At 41.1% G+C, this 24821-nt stretch overlaps 1 non-coding gene across 6 annotated transcripts in view; it reads right to left on the bottom strand.

Annotated features, from left to right (window-relative positions):
- Positions 1 to 5477: 5477 nt before the first annotated feature.
- LOC109418966 (klaroid protein) overlaps positions 5478 to 24821 on the bottom strand; it is a 53349-nt gene continuing 34005 nt past the window's right edge. For 5 of the 6 annotated variants that reach the window (XR_009998056.1, XR_009998057.1, XR_009998055.1 and 2 more), the window contains 5 exons: positions 23001 to 23902; positions 22743 to 22940; positions 17475 to 19082; positions 9863 to 9975; positions 5478 to 9255 (listed from right to left, as the gene is read on the bottom strand). This is a non-coding gene — a transcript (klaroid protein). The remainder of the gene's footprint in view (positions 9256 to 9862; positions 9976 to 17474; positions 19083 to 22742; positions 22941 to 23000; positions 23903 to 24821) is intronic. The other variant, XR_009998060.1, reaches the window with a different exon arrangement.

Genomic DNA, 24821 nt, shown 5'->3' with positions numbered 1-24821 from the left:
TCATTTTGCAAGCACTGTTCGGAGGGTGTTAGCCGTTGTAAGCCGAGTATTTCGTCTAAATGTCTTGAAGAGTATGCTGATTGCAAACGGGCTGAAGAGGTTACTTGGTCCACGATGATTACATCGCGTGTGTATACGTATCGGGTCGTTCTTGTTTTGATTACCGGATCGCGGTCAGTCTCCCGGTGAAAATGAACCACCATGCTATAAAGTGAACGTAATATCAGTGAGAAATTCAGTACTGGTCGCAAGGTGCTTTTTGTTTGGTTGGACATCGGACCGAACGGATGTGGCTGACGATCATACGACTTGCTGTGGAGCTCTCACTCGGAAGCTGTGGACTGATTTCTCACAATAATCAACTGTTTTATATGCGTATTCAATTGAATTATCCAATCGTATCGTAATCAATCTTTTGTTAAATCATTATATTTACTACTAATATTTACTCTTTCAGCGGTAACCAGGTAAATGATTAAACTAAATTTTTAATAATTTGTCATGTGCTTTTTCGCCAGAGAAAGCTTCCCATAACACCCCATCCACATCCAACTCCAGATATCTATGAAGTGGGCCAAGTTCTTGGACATATTCTGAGTAGATATCTAATCAACATTTCCTCCCCATCCCCGCTGATCGTAAGGACCTGGCCAGGTGTCGAGAGCAGAGTTGATGTACACGTGCTGTAGTCCCATGTACGGGAGCCACATTGCAAGCAAGCTCCCAGGAACACAGTACATTTTGAGACTGAAAGTTGTGCGCCTCATTTTTCTCAAGATGTGTCTCATGAGCTTCGTCTCATGCGCTGATTAAATTAGAAAATTTCACGACAAAAACTTCCTAAACGAACGAGAATTGAAACCTTAACCTTTGCATTGAGAGTCCCTAGTCGTATCGCATAGACCAACCAGACAATTGTGCTGTGTACGGAAAAAAGTTGTTGAGGTTCTTCGTTACCAAGAAGTTGTTTTTCACCTTAGATACCAACAGCTCACGCAGCGCATGAGACGAGCTCCCCAGGAGCTATGTGCCTAGCTCGCACCCACCAGATTTTCGCGAGCCTCCTAGCAGCGCAGCACACTGCGATTTTGAAGTGCTGGGAGACAATTTGGTGGGAGGCTCGCTGTCACATTTATGTACACATGAGCAATCGGAAACTCTGGTCGAGAGTTCGTTAAATGAAAGGTTTGTCAAGTCCCAGGCAACTTTTCTGGCGCATTAAACTTCTCTATCGACAGCCACCCCAGGATGTGTACGGTCGGCTATGCTATGCTATGCTATGCTATGCTATGCTATGTGATTAGAGTGCTGCGTGAGAGCAATGAGAGCCCGCAGATCATAATCCCAGTGCGCAATTTCTGCGCGCACGCACAAAAAACAGAACTCAGTGCACACGCAGTGTGTTTAAAGGAGTCAGTGTTGTTTGAGCATTTGGTGAACCGAAAGCATGCCAGTAAGTCCAAAACCCGCTAAGGGGTATCAAATCCTGTGATATCAGAGACAAGCAGACGTCTTAAGCTGGTCAAGGACTTACAGTTGAAGAATATTTTGGTTCCAAATTCCACCAACAGGTGGTGCTAGTGAGCTAACAAATTTTGTTTTTCACATATATCAGGAAAATTTGCAAAAAATTGCAACTAGCGCCACCTGGCTGTAGAAACTCGAACCAAACGATAATTATCCTGAAAGCCCTTGATCTACCAAACAATTTTGCCGAAGACACCATCTTTCTAAAGAATCAGAATGCTGAGATATGTTAAATGTAAAATATGTACGCTATTTAGCGCCGCCTAGCGGTGAAATCACAAATCACACGGCCCATATTCTGAAAGCCCTTGACCAGCTGAACAACTTTGCCGAAGACACCAACTCTCTAAGTAATCAGGTTCCTGAGATATATGGGATGGAAATTTTGTCAGTGTTGCATCTGCTTGTCTAAGATATCACATAAATCACAGACAAGTAGATGTGTTAGACTAGCGAAATTTCAATCTCATATATCTCATGATCCTGATTACTTAGAGAGTTGGTGTCTTCGGCAAAGTTGTTTGGCTGGTCAAGCGCTAACCGATAATAAGACTTAAGATTTAAAATTCTACCACTAGGCGGCGCAAATTTTAAATTTCGCATATCTCAGCATCCTCATTTTGTAGAAAGATGGTGTCTTCGGCAATATGGTTTGGTAGATCAAGGGCTTTCAGAATCATTACCGTTTGGTTCAAGTTTCAACAGCTACGCGGCGCTAGTTGCATTTTTTGGCAAATTTTCCTGATATTTATGAAAAACAAAATTTGTTAGCTCACTAGCAATGCCTAGCGGTGGAATTTTGAATCTTAAATCTTATTATCGGTTAGTCCTTGACCAGTCAAACAACTTTGCCGAAGACACCAACTTTCTAAGTAATCAGGATCATGAGATATATGAGATTGAAATTTCGTTAGTGTCACATCTATTTGTCTGTGATTTATGTGATGTCTTAGACAAGCAAGTACTTTTATACTCCTGTGGTACACACAGTATTGCACTGGAAGCACGACTGAGTGCGCTCTCAATACGAATGTTTGTGTGCACATTTTCTGTGCGCACAAAATGTGCATGCAGAAACTGAAATAAAACATGTTTGTGGTAACATTTGTTTGAGCACTCATTTTGAGGGTGAGCGGGTGGTTTGTGTGTGAAAAAAGTTGCGTAGTTCACCCTCGCTCTCGTTGAAAGTCGTGTGTAGAGTGTATGTTTTCTCTTCACACGTTTCGCACTGAGGAGCATGCCATCTCTGATTCCTTGAAAGAACAGCCTATGGGTTGAAGAAGGATGAATCATACATCGGAATATTCTCATTTGAAATTCCAATCATTAATGCGATTAAATAAAGTCAAGCAGTCTATAAATTAGAAAAGGACAAATCTCTGGGTATTATAGGGGTGATCCATGAAGTACGTCACGATTATAGGGGGAGGGTGGTTTGCAAAAGTGTAACAAGCAATATAGTATAGGACAGGGAGAGGGGGATCGAAAATTCTCAATTTTTGGCGTAACGCCTGTATGAGCAAACAAAATGAAATTGTTTACTTATACAGTATAATTATTAGGATCTACCTATCAATCCAAGAGGGGAGGATCACTAAGCACAAGTAGTTAATGTATGTTTCTGCAGTACAGTTAGAAAGAACAGATATTGAAAAGAAGAAGGCAAAATTTCTGATTGAAAAATAAGTCCCTAAGGAGTCAATAATTATTTCACTAACAAAAGTTAAAAGAACAGCCTATAAATTTAAGAAGGAAAAATTCCTGAACAAAAAACGAAACTAAATTGCCATTAACAGAACTTGAAAGAACAGCCTACAAACAAAAGAAGGAAAAATTTCCTATGGAAATGTTAGTGACTGAAATGCATATGATTTCTATAACAGCACTACAATGTTTCTTTCAATGAGCGGCAACAAAGACTTCTCAAACATGTTTGTCTTATAAGCGAGAAATACCAGCTGGTAAATTGGTCTACTAAAATTCGACCTTTTGTCCCTTCGACCTTTTGTACATTCGACCTTTTGTCCATTCGACCTTTTATCCTTCGACCTTTTGTCCTTCGACCATTTGTCCTTCGACCTTCTGTCCCAAAGCCGTCAAAAACCATGAGCTTTCTGTCCATGTGGTATATGAACGGCCCCTTTGTAGAAGACCATATCGTCCCCTTAATGCTAGAACTAGGTAACTGGTTTAACGAAATCGTGAGCAATTTGTTTATATCTGAACGTACCCCACAAAAACAAAAGTTTATCGATTGAAACGACAATAACACATCATGATTCATCTTTTAAAACCAACAATGAGTTTGTTTTATAGCAGGATAAGTTTTACCAGCCATTTTCACCCGAACTTCCCAAAACGAGTTACCTAGTTCTAGCATTAAGGGGGCGATATAATGATAAAATTCAATTTAGTTGCGGTTTCAGCTAACAAAAGCAGGATGAGGACATCTTGCCCTGTTTACTCTCGGTTGTTACATGCAGCACGTGTTTGCTGTTCGAAACTTGCGCTCTACATCATAGGCGGCTATGTTGTCCATCATTTCAATTGCTCACGTACGTGGGCGGGTATCGAAACAATGAAAAATTACATAGCTGCCTAAGATGTAGCGCGCAAGCTTCGACCAACAAACTCGTGCTGCATGTAACAACCGAGAGTAAACAGGGGAAGATGTCCTCATCCTGCTTTTGTTAGCTGAAAACGCTTAGCTGAAACGACTCTCGAGTCGAGTCGAGTCAAGTACAAGACACTGAAGACGACCTTACAGTTGAGGTCGAAATACGTATCTGTCAAAGGATGCAAATTCTTAGTGGAATTCAAAGGAACCGTACTTAACCCGATTTTCTTTTATTTACAGATATTCCCCTAACAAGCCCAGGATAATCATCATCAGGAATTGTTTTCAACTTGCTGTTACGGGAACATTTTTCTGCTCTCATTTTTGATGTTTTAACCTTTAAAACGACCAAAATGACAACAACCTGAGTTATCATAATTTGCAATATCACAACATCAAAATTAGTTTTCAATTTGCTGTCAAGCTTTGCTCGGGAGGCCGTCCCTTATTTTGCAAAAATTGGAAATGTTATAAGTTCGTTAGTGGAAAATGATCGTTTCAGCTAAGAAATCTCAAGGCTAAGTGGTCCCTCAAGAAGCCTAAAGTTGTCAAAAATAGTATGGGACCAAAAAAACATGATTTTTTTTTTCAACAAAACAAATACGCTATTCTACTAAAACCGGTGAATTGCGATATCTCTACTCGTTTTTGAGTTATTGAACATGTTTTTTTGGTCCCATACTATTTTTGACAACTTAACTGCCGTGAATCCCATATCAGTCCCATATTTGCTGGATTTCCTATGCAAATGGGACAGATATGCGATTCACGGCAGTTTAGGCCCCTTGAGGGACCACTTAGCCTTGAGATACGGCCTTCAAATTTTGACACGATCATTTCTTAGCTGAAACGATCATTTCCCACTAACGAACTTATAACATTTTGGATTTTTGCAAAATAAGGGACGGCCTACTGTACACTCGCCTGAAACGTGAGGTAGCAAAAGTCGGAATGATGGTGAATGCGGTTAAAACAAAGTACATGCTGGTAGGAGACAGGACAAGCCTATGCAGTGCACTCTGTGGTGAACCCAACATCCTGAAAGTGGCTAAAGCTGGACGGATACGGTGGGCAGAGCATGTAGCAAGAATGCCGACGTTGGAATGTTGGAATCGAGTATTATGGCGGCAAATTGTTGATTCAGTGTTAGAGAACGTAATCAACGTAATGGACGCCGAACGGATTTTCTTGACAAACTCGCATCAGAGTAGGTACACATGTGGTGGACGTTAGTATGAAGAATGCGGAATGCAACGATTGAGTGAGTGTTTCCCATGCCTGACGAAAGGATTTCGGAAGGTTTAGCGCCATGAACGGTATCCGAAGCACCGCATTTGATTTCAGTTCATTTATTTGCTTATTAATTTCAGTTCACTGTTGCAGTGAAACGTACAAGGACACATTGATATTGTTTAGCAATTTGATATACTATAAAGGCCGCCTGAAAGTTTTATTTTATCAATTGCTCGGTATGTAAGTTATTATTAGACGAAATTTTAAAAAAGCACAAACTTATAAAACAGAACACAAAAGATTTATGCAACAAAGGAAAAATATACAACGAATTTGTACTGTATTTCACGGAGTTACAAACACAAGAAGTTACCTAATCACAAAATACGGTTGGAGTTACAACTAACATTGTACGAACACATGGTAGTCTTACCGACAACTGCCGACCAATGAATGAATACTAGGGTGAATTATAATAATGCATCATCCCCACATGCCAAATTTTAAGCAGATTGATTGCGTATCAGCAGATGAATTGAGTACGATAAATCTACGTGTAAATTTTTGTAATCATCTGTCAGGATCGTAACACTTCCAAAAGTATTACTCAAATTAGTTTAGATGTTGGAATTGTAATCTAAGTTCCAAATTAGCAACAACATATCCAAAGGACATCAATTTGTCCCAATCTTGGTCCCAATCTAACATTTTTTTCGTAATATTTGGAATTCTGGACTAAGCTTGAAATGTATAAATCTTATGCATACTTTGAAGGCATATCTGAATCATAGATGTTACCTGAAAAATCACGAAAGCAAATTAAGAGCAAAACGTTCACTGATTACAATCAATCGTCATAAAATGTTACGTAATCATCGGAATTACATTATGGCATTATTAATATCTATTCACCCTAATATACAGCTTTCAATCGGATGCTATTGTTAACATGAATTTCTGATAGGGCTGAGAATTTCTCCATTGTAGAAACCAACTGTAACTGTTATGTTAGCAATTCTGCACAGCCCTACTGTGAAACAAACAAATCTTAAACTATATTATTAAAGTAGGATCGGTGACTTTGGAACTTATTACGGTAGGTAAGTGTTGGAAATAGTAGTTGCTATGATACTGTTGCCATGTGGTTTCTAACCTATATGCTGCTGGTAATGGTGACCTGAAAGTAACTTATTGTTGTACATATCTACATACATCTTAAACATACATACAAGAGCGTATTACCCTTATGACAAATCGTTAACTTACGTCTATTGCTTATTCTTAAGGTAAAGACGAACTGCTTTCAGCCTAGCTGTACGGAGGATATATAATCATATGTACATACAATAATTACTTATGGCAAGGTATTAGGATGTTAGTGCAGGGTGAAAAACAATACTACAGAGAGCCGTTATGGAACGATGAGCATATCGAATGGAAATGATTGATGGATACGGAAGCATATGAGAAATTGAATGTACCACTGAGTTCTATGTTTTGAACTTTCATAACTGTGTGCGTTGTTTTGGCTAAAAACAAACTGTCGTGCTCTACCATGCTCTCCAGGGTTTGGTAAAGACTCAAATTCTCATTTCTCATGGTCGAGTTGTTTCACGAGCGATTCTTGACTCGTCAAACTCACCGCCAAAAAAATCATGCATGAGTTGACTCGTGACTTTACTCATTGCTTTATTTCTTGGTGTTCTCATTATTTACATCATCAAAGTTAGACGCGCTTGGTGGTCTAGTGGCTACCGCTTCTGATTCGTATGCAGAAGGTCCTGGGTTCAATCCTTGGCCCATCCCTTTCCTCCTACTTTGTATCTTTCTATATATTTACTTTCTCCCTTCTCTCTACAAATACAACTCATATATATTCACATGTTCATAGCCATTGCTCGAACAGAAACGGTTTGAATAAGCCGTTTCCCTTCCTTCTAAACTTTCACAGCACAGTGTCAATCTATCAGATAACGCCTACGACATATGCAATCAAGCAAATTGTGCCACACAGCTTCAGAATAATAAAACACACAAATCTATCACTTTACGGCATCCACGTACCAATGTGTGAACCCATTGCTAACCATATCCCATCAACACTCCGACATCCGCATGAATTAGAGCAAACGCAGAGGTATATTCGGTCTGCTGTGGATACAAACGATTGCAATCATCACTTCCTTCCCCTTCACTACATTGACCTGCAACCTGACGTGGCAGGCGCCATTGTCGCCAAAAAATAGAAGATCATCAACGCTCGCACACTGAAGATGCCTGCTAGTCCCCGCCAGATATCTCATTGATTCCTTGTGTGAGTGTAGCTGGTGTGGCGATACTGGAGTATCATCTACGGGCGGTCAATTAAGCTCAGGCTCACATATATACCTAGTTGCAAGAATTTCTTTTGTTCTTTTTGGTCGATTCTGTTGTCTTTTCTTTGCAACAATGACGCAGATGGTATCCACTTTTACAGTAAATTTTCTCCTGCCTCTGTGTGATTGACGTGGCGGCGCGGTTAGAGAGATCGTTTCGCGAATGTTTTAGCGATCAGGTTCGAATCCCGTCACGGCACAATTTTTGTTATGTTTCCTTGAAAACATTTTTTTGGGTGAATTTGGTGAGTGCTATTCCCGCCGTAGCTGTTAGGAAAAGTTTTCAGCTGTGCCACTGGGCGTTGCATGCTAGTCTGTTGTCTAGTGTCGTGCTTCCTTCAAAGAGCGAATTGCTCACTGGAAACATTAAACGTGTCCGTGTTTTTTTAAATTCCGAACCCTGGACCATGAAGCAAGAGTAACAAGAGAAGTAAATTCCAAGAGAAAGTGATTCCGTCCGTCTTAATCATGAAAACGTCTGAAGCGCACAGAAGAAAATTTCCGGTCTTACTGAAGCACAGAATGAGGCATTTTCGTTTAGAGTACTGCACAATGGCGTCTTGTTCGATCCCATATGTATCGTTGCTGGTCTGAACGAGGGTCTAGCGTACAAGAGTTGTGAGTGCAAATCTCACCAGAGCTGTGATTTTTTTTTATAATTATAACTTGTCCATACCTACGTTATCTGAAAATCATCACTTTGAGAAAGTAATTTTCAAGACAGTCAACAGCAGTAAACTTTCAAAAATGTATTGATGATTAAAAACCAAAACAAAAAATCCGACAATCGGCAATCATTCATAATCTCACAACTGTGTATTTTTCACACATACTGACGCACAATTTCGCATTCATCCACAAACTAAACAAAATCTAAACGATGAAGTTAGGCTTTAATAGTTAGTATGAAGCGAAATGGATGCAAGTTAGCAAGACTTCAATGTGCAACGATCAACGTGGTTTCGTAGAACCGGACGAATCCCATGACCGTTTATGTGCGGAAGAAAGCAGTTCCGTAGAAAACTATACCTACCGTGTCACTTAAGTAGCTAAACATTTGGTTCCTGACTGCGGCGATTTTGTGAGTTCTTCCTAACATTATATGGTAAAATTATTGCACCACTCTATCATGGTCCCTAACATCGATCTTAAAAACCTAACTTAGGCGATAAAACAAAAAAATAAAAACAACTTACGATTCCTCGCGCGATCGGAATCACGTTAAAACTTTCCCATCCTACTACCTTACCTCAGTATTTACAACGACGAAACTCTTCTCACCCTCTAAACCCTCTCGCCATGCACCCGGAACCGATAGAGGCACGTGTAGTGCGCATTGCCGTGGTTGGTTTCGATGCGCAATTCCACGATGCGGAACGCTCGGCCGGCCAGTTCCGGTCGCGTCGGATCATCCACCGGGAAGTACTGCAGCGCGGCGCCATTGTCCAGGTACTGGTAGTTACCCAGCAGGACCGGTTCCTGGTCGTTTTCGCTCGCGAGGCCCTGCACGGAATGGGACGGAAAAAGGATGGATTAGCAGCTGTGGCTCAGTGTTCCAGTTTTGCCTCATTTACTCTACACTGAAACAAATTGGGCGCTGCAATTTGCGTTACATTGTATAATAATGGATGAATTCGTAGATTTCATACATGAAGCAGTCATGTGGTAATCTTGAAACTTATTCCGTTTGTTATCCAACTTTTGTTTATTGGTTACGTCCCTTTTAAAAAGAAGACGCTGCTGTGATAAGAATTTCATCGATTTTTTCAGTGTACAGTAAATGGCACAATAAAATAAATAGATTTGCTGATTGATGTACTACTGCTGGATGCGTCCATACAATTTTTATTGACTTCCAACGTTGCATGACGGCAATATAAGACGATTGTTAAACATTTGGCATGCAATTATACGATTAACGCTACTTTTTTCTACGACGTGTCAGTCTATGACGACACAGGTAAGCAAGTCATGCATGTTTATCATCCACTTAAATGATCATTACTCTTTCGATTTTTTTTTTCTTCTTGCATGATGAGGAATGTAGTCAGTCAGCGTATATGTGTTATTTAATGTAGCGAATAAAAAAACTATAAGTAGAGGAACCTACCCAAACGGAGAAATTCTTCGGGGCGGAATCAATTTGTCCATTTGGTGCAAGCAGTTTAGAGATATGCTCCAGCGAGAAGCCGGTCACGACGATGTCGCTGTTCAGCTGGATGACTGGGGAAGAGAAAACGGGAGAGGGGAGAGAAAAAAAGAGAAGAAATTTGGAAAGCATTACAAATCTTGAAAAATTGTATGGGTAGGTATTTTATTGCGTTTGAGTTTCATTCAATGGGCGACGACAAGTAAGCGATGGGATGATGATTGAATGAAATATTTCTAGTAAATGGACGTATACAATTTAAGATTTCTTACATGAGATACCTGAATGCTTATGTGTATGTTTGAACAAAAGTTTTAAGGGGCACATAGTTCAAAATCTAACGTAGATAGTACTTAAACTGTTCAACGCGTCACACAATATACAATATTGCACGTCGACTGTGTATTTTGTGTCACCCACATTTTTTTTTACAAAATTTTGCAAAAACAGGACTTGCCTAGTAGAATAGCAGAAATAATCATAAGTAACAAAGTACAGCTTCCGCTCGATAACTTGGCTTCCACGATAGTCCAGTTAGCGAGCGCCGTTCGATAACTGGATTGAGCTTCCGGAGCCGGATGCTGTAGTTGCCGTAAACTTTTGAAGACGAAGGTGCTATGCGACTTAACCGAACTTAACATTTTCATGAAACCCGATTAATGTGGTTGCTTTGTGAATGCATGCAGCACTCAGAACGAATGACCTTCAGAAATTCATTGCACAGATTCCTGCAAGAATTCATTGGGAAGTTCCTTCTCGATATTCCTATAGAATTAAGTCTGGGTGATTCCATCAGGATTTTTAGGGGTTTGTCCAGGAACTCCTCTGTGGATCTTGTACCGACTTTTTGAACCATCTAAGCAAAATATCATATTCGAATGAGTGTAATTAGGTTTGTACCTTTTACGTTAAAAGCTTGAGCTTGATTGACCGCCCGTAGATGCTACTCCAGTATCGCCAGACCAGCTACACTCACACAAGGAACCAATGAGATATCTGCCGGGGACTAGCAGGCATCTTCAGTGTGTGAGCGTTGGTGATCTTCTATTTTTAGGCGACAATGGCGCCTGCCACGTCAGGTTGCAGGTCAATTTGGGGAAGGGTAAGGAAGTGATGATTGCAATCGTTTGTATCCACATCTGACCGAATATACCTCTGCGCCAGCACAAATTCATGCGGATGTTGGAGTGTTGGTGGGAATTGGTTGGCAGAAGGTTCACACATTGGTGTGTGGATACCAGGGTAAGGTGATAGAATTGTGTGTTTTTACTATTTTGAAGATGTCCGGACAGTTCGCTTGATTGCATAACTTGTAGGCGTTTTCTAATAGGATTGAAACACTGTGCTGTGAAAGTTTGGAAGGAAGGGAAACGGCTTTTTCAACCCGTTTCTGTTCTAGCGATGGCTATGAACATGTGAATATACATGAGTTGTATATGTAGAGAGCAGAGAGAAAGTATATAGAAAGATACAAAGTAGGAGGAAAGTAGGGCTGTGCATTTATCGATATTATCGATAATATCGATATTATCGGATCAAATTTATCGATACGATATCCGATATTGCTCATACCGATATAAAACGATATCGATAAAGGCTGACTATTTCCGATATTTCCAATTAATTTAAATGTTAAGGTCAGACTTTGTAATAGTTTAATTTTAATGTTAATAAATTTAATTATTTTAGCAACAGCATTGACCCCATATGTTCACTTGTAACATATGTTTTATAAAAAGGCGCACATATTCGTCATTTTTGTGTGTGTTGCCTTTTAATAAAGTTATCGGATATCGATACGATATCGATAATTCGGAATCCGATATATCGCCGATACCGATATGAGATGAATTGCGTATCGCCGATACCGATAAACCGCCACGATGCACAGCCCTAGAGGAAAGGGATGGGCCAGGGATTGAACCCAGGACCTTCTGCATATAAATCAGAAGCGGTAGCCACTAGACCACCAAGCCCGTCTTAGTTTGTACCTTTTACGTTAAAGAACGAAATTTCAAGGGTACAAAACTGATTCCTCTGTGGATCACTTTAGCAATTTCTGCATATAATTGCTTCGGAAGCTATTTCTGGTGAATCCTTCCAGATTCTTCCAAGAATTCGTTCTGGATATTCCTTTAGAAATTATCTCTAGTACCTATTTCAATTCTGGAGATTCTTAAAAAAACTACTTCTTTCTGATGCAGTGATTAATTCTGGGTATTTCTCCAAAAATCAGTGGCGTCGCGTAACCTTACTTTTTACCTGTGCACCAAGTTAAATTCTTGAATTTTTTGAACAAATTTGCTTGTAATAATTAATAATTGTAAATGATGAGAATAGCTGCCTTCACTCATTTCTATTTCGTTTTTGATCATAAATCCCCTGCAATTGCAAGTTTTAGGGTCGATGCACAGGTAAAAAGTGAGGTTACGCGACGCCACTGCCAAAAACTTTCCTCCAGAAACTCATTCTGAAGATCTTTCCATAAATTAAGAGTGCTTCCAAAATTCTTTCTGAAGATTCCTACAGAAATTCCAGCTGGGGATTCGTCCAGGAACTCTAACCGTGTAACTCCACGAATGCCAACTAAGGATTCCTTCAGGAATTGCTGGGAAATGCTCAAGAAACTTTTTCCTTGAGTTTAAACTTTTTCCATGAGTTTAAACTGGGATTTCTCCGAGAATTCTTCCCGGGGATTAATCCAAGATTTCGATCTAGGGAATTATTTAGGAACTCTTTGTTATTCCCAGGAGGAACTCTCGGAGATTTTTAGAAGGAACTCTTAGAGGATTCCCAGACTGAAACCCAAGAGGTTTCCAAGAATGACTCCAGTATGGAGTAGGAAATTTTGGAGATATCCCAAAGACGATTCTGGAAGGAATCCAGCAGAAGTTTCTGGAGGATTCCACGTTCGAAGGCAGGGATGAATTTCAAAAGAAACTCCTGCTGGAATCACAGAAGAAACTCCCGGGGAAATTTTTGGACGAACCCCAAAAGAATTTCTTGGAAGAATACCAAAAGGAATTCTGTGTGGAATCCCAGGATAAGTTTCCGTTGGAATCCCAGAAAAACCTTTGGAAGAATCATATGCAGAACTTCTGGGAGAGCTCCAGAAGGATCTATTTCAAAAATCTCAGCCGGAATCTCTGAATTAGTTTCAGGAAAAAAACTGGGAAGAATTCCCATAAGTACTTCTGCACAAAACCCCATATGAAATTTAAGGGGATCCCTTGGGAAAATCCCAGAAAAAAGGCAAAAAGCCTTGAGGAATTCTCGAACAAATCACCGTATTGAGGTAAAAACTTTTTATCGAATTCCAAGAGAAAACCGAGCGGAATCGTACGAGATTACCCAAAGAAATCCTAAAAGTATTCTTGGAGGACAATGTTACATGTTACCCTTTACTAGCATTTACCAGATTCCCTGTTGGTCTGAACATACTGAACACTTGTAATTAGAAGGCACAGACGCATTTTGGTGGGATTCGAACCCACGACTCAGTATTCGCTAGCCAAGCATTTTAACCAATTAAACCACACAACAGTTAACGATTCTACGAAATAGAAAGATAAACTAACTCTGAGCCTACACCATGAACACTGCCTTTATGTTCTATTCTGTGGCTTAGTAGGCTGAAGCGCCGATCCAACAAATACGAACTCGTAGGTTCGAATCCCACCAGAACGAATTTTTTTTCTCACAAATTTTTCTCTCAACATTGTATGCCTTCTAATAACAAGTTTTTAGTATCTTCAGAAGATTCCCCGAAGGAACCTCATTGGGGAAACCTAAAAGTAGATCAGGAAGAATTCCAAGGGACTTCATAGACCGATGAGATTTTCTGAATGTATTCCAGATGCAACCCCCTAAGAAATCCGCGCAGGAATTTCTAGAAGAATCCCAGAACAAATTCATGGAGGAATTACAAATGGAAGCCAAAAGGAACACGAAGATAGTCCTCGGAGGAGTTTCTTGTGGCTTTTCCGGAGGAAATTTTGGAGGGATTTCATAAACTTCAGCTAAAACCAAAGAGATATCTTTTTAAGGAATAAAGATTTTCCAAATAAATTCCAAGAAAATTGTTAGAACATTCTCGGAGGAGTCTCAGAAATAACCCCTCAAGCATAACTACAATAACTTTTGGAGAAATCATTTGACTTTGCATAGGAAAACTCTACAAGTTAACCTAAAATAATCTTAGATGAAACTCTAAGAAGACTCAAAGACTGAATTCCTAGAGGTATCTCACAATAAACTCATGGAGAAATCCCATAAAAGCTACTCAAATTATTTGGAATGAAGTTCTGGAGCAATACCCGAAAAAACCGGACAACGGATTCCAAATCATCCAGAAGAAGATCCCCAATCCGGATACTGCGGACCAGTCGAAGAATTTTCTTAACTTCTTAACTTGGTCGGTGTATCATGGAGCATTCCACACAATGTAAACTTAATACATGCAATAGCAGGCAAAGGAAGACTTTCGCTTCTATCAAGAACTTAGTGGAAGTGACGAGGTTCTCAAATCGCGATCCTTTCATTGATAAGGAAAGCCCTCACTCCGTTATCAATAAAAACGGGGTGGAAATTGTGATCTGCAGCGAAATGAAGGACAAGGGATCAAACATCGATCTGTTCACTATCTTGTTGTCAAAAAGATTTGAGCAAAAGTTTCAACTGTTGCGAGCTCAAAAACTTAGGATCTCAGTACACAGGGTCAAATAGTCCAAAAAATAATCCAATGCTCAAACAACTTTTTATAGCTCGATCGAATTTTCATTAGGTAGTGTCAATCAGATGTTTGATCTTTGGTACATTCCTTGTCAAATACTTGACCATGTGTACTTAGCGACCGTTATAATTCAACACCCAGTGCTTCGCAGCAGAAGGTGTGGCTGTTAAATATCGCCAGAAGCTTGAAGAGCGAATAACGGGGATCAGTGTAGACAACAACTTGTGAGAATCAATCCAAGTTGGAAGTGATAGATACTGTTCAAAGATTATCTAGAAACGGTTGGTTTGAATGATTAGTGCCAGAAAGTGACTGATGAGAAGAACATAGTCAGAATTTGGATGCTGTTATCTGGTACCGTGAGGTGCCCATACTTCGTGCACTTAAGAATTCTCAAAGTTAGATAAACTACTGAAATTTTACCATAAAGTACATCAGATTATTTTCTTCAATAATATTTAGTGCTGGCACAGTAGCTCCCAAGAAAAATATAAATTAGGCAACTTCACATTATACAAGATAGTTACAGCATTAGTTTCGATTTGTTTGAAAATGCTAAATTTCGTGCATGGGTTCCAAATTTCGTTCAAAATGGGTCCAAATTTCGTTCACTCTAAAAGACGTAGAATTCGCCTAAATGTGTTAATTTTCAAAACGTACCATACTCGTATAATACCCATGAAACCATAACGTGTAGATAAAATTGATGTCTGTGAAGAAATATGAGTGAATATTTGCTGTTTCCCATGTTCGTCCCGGATGTTTATCTTAAGATTTCCAAAAATCCTTCTGTAGTTTTAAGGGTTATTATTTTTGAAGTTTGTTTTGCTCTTTAATTGATGTCTTAATCAAACAATATATTGTTTGCTATTTGAATCAAATGTTCACTAACTTTACTGTTGATCAGTAATGTAAATCAATTCATTTTTGTAACTTGTTCTAGCTTTTAACCTTTCTATTATGTCACAAAATTTATGTGCCATTAATAGGCACATTCCTCGGGAGATTAGTTTTATTAAAGTGTCGTCTTCCAAATTTGAGTTCTGGCAATGAGGCTTACGGCAATAATTTGCTTGAATGAAACTAGCGGCTGTAAGCACTACTCTCAATGTTAGGATAAAAAAAATCATCCCGAGCTTACTTAGTATTTCCACATTTATAAATTTGTATATTTTTTTCACTTGCTACGTAGTTTATGAGCAGTCCCTAGCTAAATTTAAACCAATTAAAATAGTTATTAGGACTATTATTAATAACCGAATCATGCGAGATGGCTACCATTACGCATGAACTTCTAAAACAAAGTTATAAAAAAAGGTGCACGAAATTAGGGACCCACACAAATTGTGGGTTCCTAATTTCGCCAACAACATAAATGTTGAAACAAAATAAGAAAACAACATTTTTAATAAATTTTAATGCGTATTATAATAAAACATATTGAATTGAAATAATCAAACATAAAATGGAATATTTACTTTCGCTAGAGATCGAAATACTTGATCATTTCAGTGATTGTCGATTTTCTCGTATATCTGAATATAGCAACTGCTTTTTGCATACATTTGCAATTTATTTTTCAATCTTTGACATATATCAAATTTTTCATTTATTTTTTTGTGAATTGTATCGAGATCAAATGCAGTTTTGAGGTTATAGCAAATTTTGGATGATTCCGCTGATAATTAGATAATAATGCTCTCAGATGTCAGGAGTGAACGAAGTTTGGGCCCGCACGAAATTAGGGCACCCCACGGTACTTAGCAGAAATGAGAGCGGTAGGTTTAAGGAAACGAGAGCAATCGAGATGTCAGTTATAAGGCACAAAACAATGTGGAGCAGAATGATATGCGGAAATTTTACGAAACTGTCAATGGTGCACGGAGGAAATCAGCGCCGTCTCCTGTTATGACAATAGGATGTAACACGGGCTAAGTAATCGGCTGAAGTCTCGTATTTTACAGATGCAGATGAACTTCTTGGATGTAGAATCTACTCGAACGGAATGCATTCCAAGTATTATAACGTAAGAAGCTGCAAACAATTCTTGACGTGGAGGAGAACGGCATCTGACAGTGTCGCATGAATCACAAGCTGGTATAGCTGGTCGCGTCGGTTCTTATCTCAGCAGACCGACAGGCGAAGATAATATTAAGGAGAAACCCAGGGAAAGGCCAGCGACAAGATGGCAGCTAACGTGAGCCAGTGAAGGAGTGAATTGTAACCCATCTAGTAAAGAAGAAGCCAAGGGTCTGTTTCAATTGGCGAATTAAAATTGATTTTTACTTAAATTTGACAGTTCGACACTTAAACTTGACAGTTCTCCCAAGGAAATAATTATCGAACTGTCAAGTTTAAGTAAAAATTTATTTTAATTCTCCAATTGGAACAGACCCTAAGTTTGACAAATACGGATATTACGTTGCCGGAAAGCAGATCGTCTATCAAAACTTTCCACTCTCTCCTGAATCGTCGATTGGTATTGAACATCCTATGTCCCTATACTCTCCAGGCTTTACGTTTGCGACAACAATTTGTTGTACCTACTCAGCTATTAAATATCTACCAGCTGTTAGACTATTATTCGTTAGATTATTTCGTGTCAACAATGTCGGTTTATAAGCCAAAGGTTTATCTCCTCCAGGCATATTTCCAATTTGTTCTACGTTCAACTAGAACTGATGAAATACAGTACATTAATTTTCAACGATTCCGTAATAATCTGAAATTACATAAGCATTCAACTAATCTCAGAACCACCACCAATATAAGCCTACAAATTTATTTTATCTACTAGCAATAATAGTCTACTTACGGTTGCCGTCCTTTCAAACCACTTACCCAGATATCCGGGAAACCCGGAGAACGCCCAGCACTGCCCGGGCTGCATGGTCGGCGAAATCACCGTCCTCGGCGTATTGGTCGGATACCACAGCGGTATCCCAAAGATGGATATCTGCGCCGAATGCGTCTGGTAGTTCTCCGTACACCGGGTCGACAGGATCTGCCCTCCAGCCGATTCCAGCGCATAATCCACCAGTCCGGTTTTGTCCGCATCGTAGATGCGCAAAGCATCCCGCACGATCCGTCGGACGTCGTCCTCGGTAAGACTTCCGCCACCCCCACCACCACCCTGCGAAGACGTCCTTCCAGCCGCTGAATCGACGTTGACTTCACTTTCGCGAGCCTGTATCGCCACGAGCACTTCCTTCTGAATCCTATCGCTGACCTCCTTCATCAGCGTTGCAGCGGATCGTTCCATTTCCTGCTGTATCAAGGCACTTACTCCCTCCTGGTACTCCCGCAACCGACTCTCCAAATAGTCCTTGGCCACGAACAGATTGCTGATCCACGCTTTAAGATCCGCGTCGGAGAAGTCCTCCTTCACGTTCATACCTAAGATGGTAACGATGTTCTTTTTGATGATCTTGTTCAGCCCAGCGAACTGCTCCTGTTTGACCGCAGCAAGCCGTGCGTCGATATCCGCCATCAACTTCACGTACTTTTCGTCGTTTTCTATCCGGTAGCTGTTGACCTGTTCGGCCAGCCTGCTCTGATCCTGCTTCAGCAGGTTTATGTTGTCCTCGATCATCAAACTGCTCGCAGCAAGCTTCTCCGTAAAGTGCGTTTTGATCTCGTTGATTTCATTCTTCAAATTTTCAACCAAAGCTGCCTGTGATTCCTGTTGCTGTCGCTTGGGCTCCTTCATCTGAAGCAGAACTCGGGCGTCTATCAAATCTACAAGCTTACTAGATGCTAGTATCTTTTTCAGGATATCCTCTAACTGTTGATCGCTGATTACGAGGTTGTTGTTCGTAATACTGATTTGCTGGCTCACCAGTTTCTGGATCTCCAGCAAATTCTCTTGGGAAATTCCCACCGCCTCCGCTTTCCTCTCACCATCCCCCACCTTCGGGTTGAACACATCCGGGTAGCTGGCCAGCAGCTCAAGCCGTACCTTGGCGGCAACGGCGTCCACGTCCGCTTCACTCAGTTGGTAATTGTAGGCCTGGAGGTTCTCCCGCACCACGCTGGCAACGTGCACTGTCACCTCCGGGCTTATCACCTGCTGCTTTGCCTTCGCCTCTTCCTGCTCCTTCTTCAGGTACTTCTCCGTCAGCAGTCCCTCGATGTACGCATCGATGTGTCGCATCAAATCATCGTACTCCTGTTTGCTCAGCGTCTTCTGGAGGCCGCTTTTCAGGTGCTCGTAGTCGGTCCCGACCCCTGCCCGATCGCTGCCAAAACTGAAACTGAACGAGGGTAACAGGGAACGCCACGAAAAAGACGCTTCCCGGAAGTCCAACTTTTGGAAGAGGTTGTCCTTAATGCTGTCCAAATCCTGGCCTTCAAAGGACGGTAGGATGTGCGAAAGCGAGGCAAGGGCGATGGTGGCACGTTTCGATGCCGGCAGGACGATAGTTTGGTCCTCGTCCGCCAGGAGGAAGGCTGAGAAAGCGAAAGGAAAGAAAGAAAATATAGTGCTTTGAAGCTGTACTATCTATTCTTGGATATATGATTAAATAATTTGTATTTTTCCTGAGAAGTTTTAAAAACTTCCTTAATTTTGCACATTTAGAGAAATAATAACAATACTGCACTGGAAGTGCATGATTCGCGTAACCCGACTAACATTTTCAGCGGTATAAGCTTAAGTTTTGCTTTCTGTTGTGTAACAATTGAATTGAAGCAGTCAACGCTGAATAAAAGGGAAGCTGGTCAAATATAAACCATAAGCTAATACACGGCTGCAAAACAAGCACCATACAGCTACCAAACTCGATTTTCAGAAATCAATCACTTGCCACTGGGTCTGCCTTTACTTCACTCTATTACAACTCCGGGAGATTTCCCAGAAGATGTGTAAATTTTAACAAATCGAATAGGAGTTCCTACTAATAAAACAGCTGCTACTATAAGTACAACTCGTAATATCGACAAATCCACAAACAAGCAGCGCTTTGAAGGCCGTTATGCGATATCATTACAGCTAGAATCTAATAAGAGTCCCAGCCAATAAAATAGATGCTTTTACACAGTACGTTTTGAAAAGTTGCCAAATACACAGAACAGCAGCTCTTCGTAGCTGTTTAAAGAATACTCTTACAGCTAGAATCTGAGACGAAGAACCTGTTGGCGCAGCCACACAGCTAAACATTATTGCGTTTGGCATTTCACAAGCTTGTGCAGCAAGATGAAGTTGGGTAAGGTTTCTTGTGGCACAATTATGAAGCCTTATCTGGAGTAGTAAAGCAAAACGGGCTATTTTCTATGTTATTTATATATAGCAGTGTGGCAGCGAGGACATCATCGGAACCAGTGGATACGCAGATCGTGAGTTCGATTCCAAGAAGCGGCAAATACTTTAATTATTCAATTTTCAAAGCGATAATTCCAGATCCACATATATTGCGTCACGGTGTCCATAACCAAATCATATTTAATCGATTAATGTGGGGATGCCGTACAACTATTTAACAATTGTGAAAAGGCTGAAAAAGCGCCTTCTCAAGATGTTATTCAGTAAGTGGTTACATTGTAGCCGAGAAAAGAGCTATGACAAAGAAGTTGCTCGCACAGTGTATATGCTGTGAGGAAGGCTTCTCTCCAGAAGCTTGGAAGGCTTCTCTCTAGAAGTATGGAAAGCTTCTCTACAGAAGCTTGGAAGGCTTTTCTCCAGAAGCTAGGAAAGTTTCTCTATAGAAACCTGGAAGGCTTCTCCCCTGAAGCTTGAAAGGCTTCTCTCCAGAAGCTTGGAAGGCTTCCCTCCAGAAGCTTGGAAGGCTTCCCTCCAGAAGCTTGGAAGGCTTCTCTCCAGAAGCTTGGAAGGCTTCTCTCCAGAAGCTTGGAAGGCTTCCCTCCAGAAGCTTGGAAGGCTTCCCTCCAGAAGCTTGGAAGGCTTCCCTCCAGAAGCTTGGAAGGCTTCCCTCCAGAAGCTTGGAAGGCTTCCCTCCAGAAGCTTGGAAGGCTTCCCTCCAGAAGCTTGGAAGGCTTCCCTCCAGAAGCTTGGAAGGCTTCCCTCCAGAAGCTTGGAAGGCTTCCCTCCAGAAGCTTGGAAGGCTTCTCTCCAGAAGCTTGGAAGGCTTCTCTCCAGAAGCTTGGAAGGCTTCTCTCCAGAAGCTTGGAAGGCTTCTCTCCAGAAGCTTGGAAGGCTTCTCTCCAGAAGCTTGGAAGGCTTCTCTCCAGAAGCTTGGAAGGCTTCTCTGCAGAAACTTGGAAGACTTTTTCCTGACTTTTTTCTGAAGCCTGCTGTGGATTAAGTTCGCCAGATTCATTGGTTAAGTGCTTGAATAGATGCTTTCGCCCATATGTACAACACAGTAACTCAGCATCAAGCCGTATTGAGGACGCTTTGTTGATGTTTACATTCACAATAAATGTTAGTTGGGAATTTCATAACTTCGCGCTTCCGTAATTTTGTACGTAGGTACATATAAATGAATATTTCAATGTCTTTCCTAGCAATGAAGCATGAAACACTTAAAAATGTCTCTCAGAAACCCAACCCGCCCATGGCGCGAGCAAGTCCACTATCCTTCTCTTAACCTGAAATCGTCAAGATTCAAAATTGAGCTGAAAACCACCGATCGACAACAATTGCCAACACAAAAACAAGTCAAGAGAAGGATAGAGAACATCACAATGCAAACTTATTATCTATTGATGATTATCTATTGACATGAATTTCCTTACCTGATTGTCTGTCCGGGGCCTATCGTCTTTCTGTTGAATCTCTCTCAAGAAGTTCTTTAAGCTCATCTTTTTTCAGTAAAACACAAAACGAACACTACGATTTTTTTCGAATTTAAACATTTTATTTTTCATTACAAACTACATTACAGAAGACGTTTCCTACACGCGTTTCCTTCTTATTTTTAAAGTAACATTTTTGAAATCGAACTATTTCAACACGCTAAACGAAAACTACTCATTTCGAATCGTATGATTTTAGCTTGGCAAAACAGAACACTCGACTAAACTAGGATTTTTTTAACGCTATGGACATTGTCCTCTCTCTATCCTTCTATCCTTCTCCGACTGATTTGCGGTAGTTTTAAAATGGCAATATTGTGTATTAGTAGTTTTATATTAAGATCGACGATTAAATAATGCTTTTCATAAATGCTGCAGAGAGTCACTCTGTGTTCCCAACAGTTTCCCGGCCAGCTGGTGCTGGTCACGTTACTTGATCGATTCCAGCGGCCCATAGTTCCACCGAAACGGAAGGACAAGAGCCGATCTCATGTCACGGACGCTGCGTTTTTTTGTTGTTGTTCATGTGGTTATGAATTGTTATGTGTTCGGGTGAGGAGAGGACAAAAGGATAATGGGATCGGACGGTGGGATGATGCGGCTCCCAGGGCGTGGGACCGTATTAAGCAAATGGCACTTAAATCTTGAATGATGAAAACAGTTCGCGGAGGGTCACGTGGCATAGGGATGTTCAAATATGATGGAGGAGTGCCCCATTCGACATAATGCCGTTTGGCGTGTTCATGTAGCCTTATAAGAGTGGTGTTTCGACAGAACAGCCATTTATTTCAATGGTCCAATTGCAATTTCCCATAATGGCCGTTTGACTTAGTGGCCAAGTGTGTCACTAATTGTGGCCATTAGCTAGACCATTAAATCCAACATCTCTTTTTATGCCAAACGACCCACTGCCAACAGAACTGACGGCAAATTGCAAAGCAAAATAAACTTCTCCCTACCACGTGCCAAAGCGGTCGAAACAAAAATCTAAAAGGTTCATAAAATCAACTCAAAGCAGGTAGGACCACCACTGTTGTTAACCGAACAGGTGGTTAACGTTCTCCTGCCAGATTTTGCAAACTTCCTGCCAACCGTTCTGGGAGGCAAACTTCAGAGCATCCAAATAATGTTCGGTGAAAAGGCGGGCCGAGTCCCACTTTTCCACGGCAAAAGCTTTGGCCGCTTCCGTGTCCGGAAGCTCCAGTTTGAGATTGTAGTTGAGGAGCGGATTGGAAAGGTTTTCGCGGAGCGATTGGAGTGGGGTGGGATCTAGGTAGAGGTAGATTCCTGTTTCGGAGATTTGCAAGAGTCAATATTTGTTGGAAGATTGCAATGAAAGGTTCATGTGTTACTTACCACCAAACAGTAGGAAGGGCAGCAACACCAGAAGCATCAGGAGGAATTTCCTCTTGCGACGACCCTGCTGAACGTCGCTGGAAGCAGTCTGGAGCAACCAAGTGTCCAGGAACAGGACGGATGAGATCAGAAGGTACACCTTCTTGAAAACCCCTGTGACCAGCATGTTGAAGAAGGAGTAGGTCTTGGCGAGGAAACCTGCAACGGGACGGATGTTGGATTAACACTTACTCTTACCTCTACTTCAATATTACTCACCTCTCTCGTCTTCAATCCTGGTGTAATACATATTGTGTTCCGACTGGTTGAACACCCGGGAAACCGAGTGTGTCGCTCCGTAGAACAGGTTCACAATCGACAGGAAAAACCGGCTGATGAACGATCGATGTTCTTCCACCACCTGTGTATGATTCGTGGACCTCTTACTGCGATAGCTTCGGGAAGCCCGCGAAAGCTGGGACAAATCCAGCGTTTCTTCGCCGGAATCGTAGGGATCGGCATGGGCGAAACTTCCGCCGGCCACTCCCGAGCTGGAATACTTGGACGAGGCAGCGGCATATCGCTGCCGGATGTATGACTCCTGGGTGGGATTCCGCTCGATCATCACGCTGATTCGCTCGGCATGCTTGTTCAAACCGGGCCGGGACATGTTCGGCATGGCAATCATACCGGACGCCAGCTCTCGCCGGAATGGGGACAGTTCTGAATAGGTGTAGTCCGTCTTGGGGAACTTGTTCCAGTATTCGCCGGCTTCTCTGTATTCTTTATAAGCGACATGCTTCTGCAGTTCCTCCGGCGTCAGGGTAATCTTGCCGGACACTTTGGAAGTGGCTTTGGGAGTGCTGGTTCGCAGAATTGCCTTCTGGCTGTCTTCCAGCGTTCGGTTGACCTCATTCTGGCGGACTTCCTTTTTGGAGGGTGATTTTCCGGACCCGGCGGACTGCGATGTGGTGACTGTTGTTGTGACGGTTGTCTTTGTAACCGTGATGGATTTCTCAGCTGCTGCGTTGGAGGAGACGGCTTCCTTGGTGGTGGGTCTTTCCGGTGAAACTCCATCGGACGAATAATCCGACGTAACGGTGCGAGTTTTGCGAACGCTACGGGAAGCTCCTGTCGCGGAAGCTGACTTTTGGGGAGAGTTCAACTCTTCCTGGATTGTGCTGAAACGGGAAGTAAGGTTGAATATCGACTATAGAGTAATGCGGGGCAAAAGTTCGCACCTAACAGACTTCACAAAATAGCTATTGAACAAAAAGAAAACAATATGGTTTTTCTTCGTTAAACGGGTCCCTATCATGTTGCCTTCAAAACGTAGTACTAGATTTTTTCGCGTTCCTTTTGTAGTTTTAGTAATACAATTTTTAAAACAAGTACTCCAATGCGAACTTTTGCCCCATAGTGGGGGCAAAAGTTCGCATTATGCGGGGCAAAAGTTCGCACCTTGTACAGGGTAGTTTATTGGTGTGATGTTCATTTATTTCATGTTAATTCATGTTCGTCTTTTCACTCTAGCCATGAAATCTGTTTCTTTCTGTTCTTAGCTTTACGGCCCAACTGGAATACGACCTGGTGTTCAGCTTTTGTATAGAGCGTGTTTTATAAAGATTTCCACAACTATTAATTGAGAGCTGTCCTTTACAGCGTTACTGAAGTTGTCAAAATACATTATGGGGTAATCATAGAGATACATGTTGCACAAAATACATGGAAAAAAAATCAAATATGCAGCAAAACTGTTGAACGGGACCGTAATTGAATCTTATCCCCGTCAGTATGGTGATGAATTATAACTGTGAATTTACAAACTAAGCTATTGAAGACCCCGGTAAAGTAGATGCATAAGACCTTCAAAAACATACGAAAAGACACAGCGAGGATAACGGAGAAAATGTTTTAAAATGTTTTCTAGTCATTTTTCATGTATTGACTTAAATGGATGAACATAATGTATGTCTTACAATCAATCTTCTTACAAACGTAAATCCAAACCCTTTGCCGCAACGATTTCAGGGTGTATACTACACATATTATGCATATATAGTAGTTTCTATACGAAATTATCATTGCTTCAAAGATTCT

Source organism: Aedes albopictus, chromosome 2 (genome assembly GCF_035046485.1).
Source record: "Aedes albopictus strain Foshan chromosome 2, AalbF5, whole genome shotgun sequence".
In the NCBI taxonomy this organism is placed as follows: Eukaryota; Metazoa; Arthropoda; class Insecta; order Diptera; family Culicidae; genus Aedes; species Aedes albopictus.
Note: the sequence above shows the minus strand (reverse complement) of the source record. Positions and strands in the feature narration are given on the sequence as shown.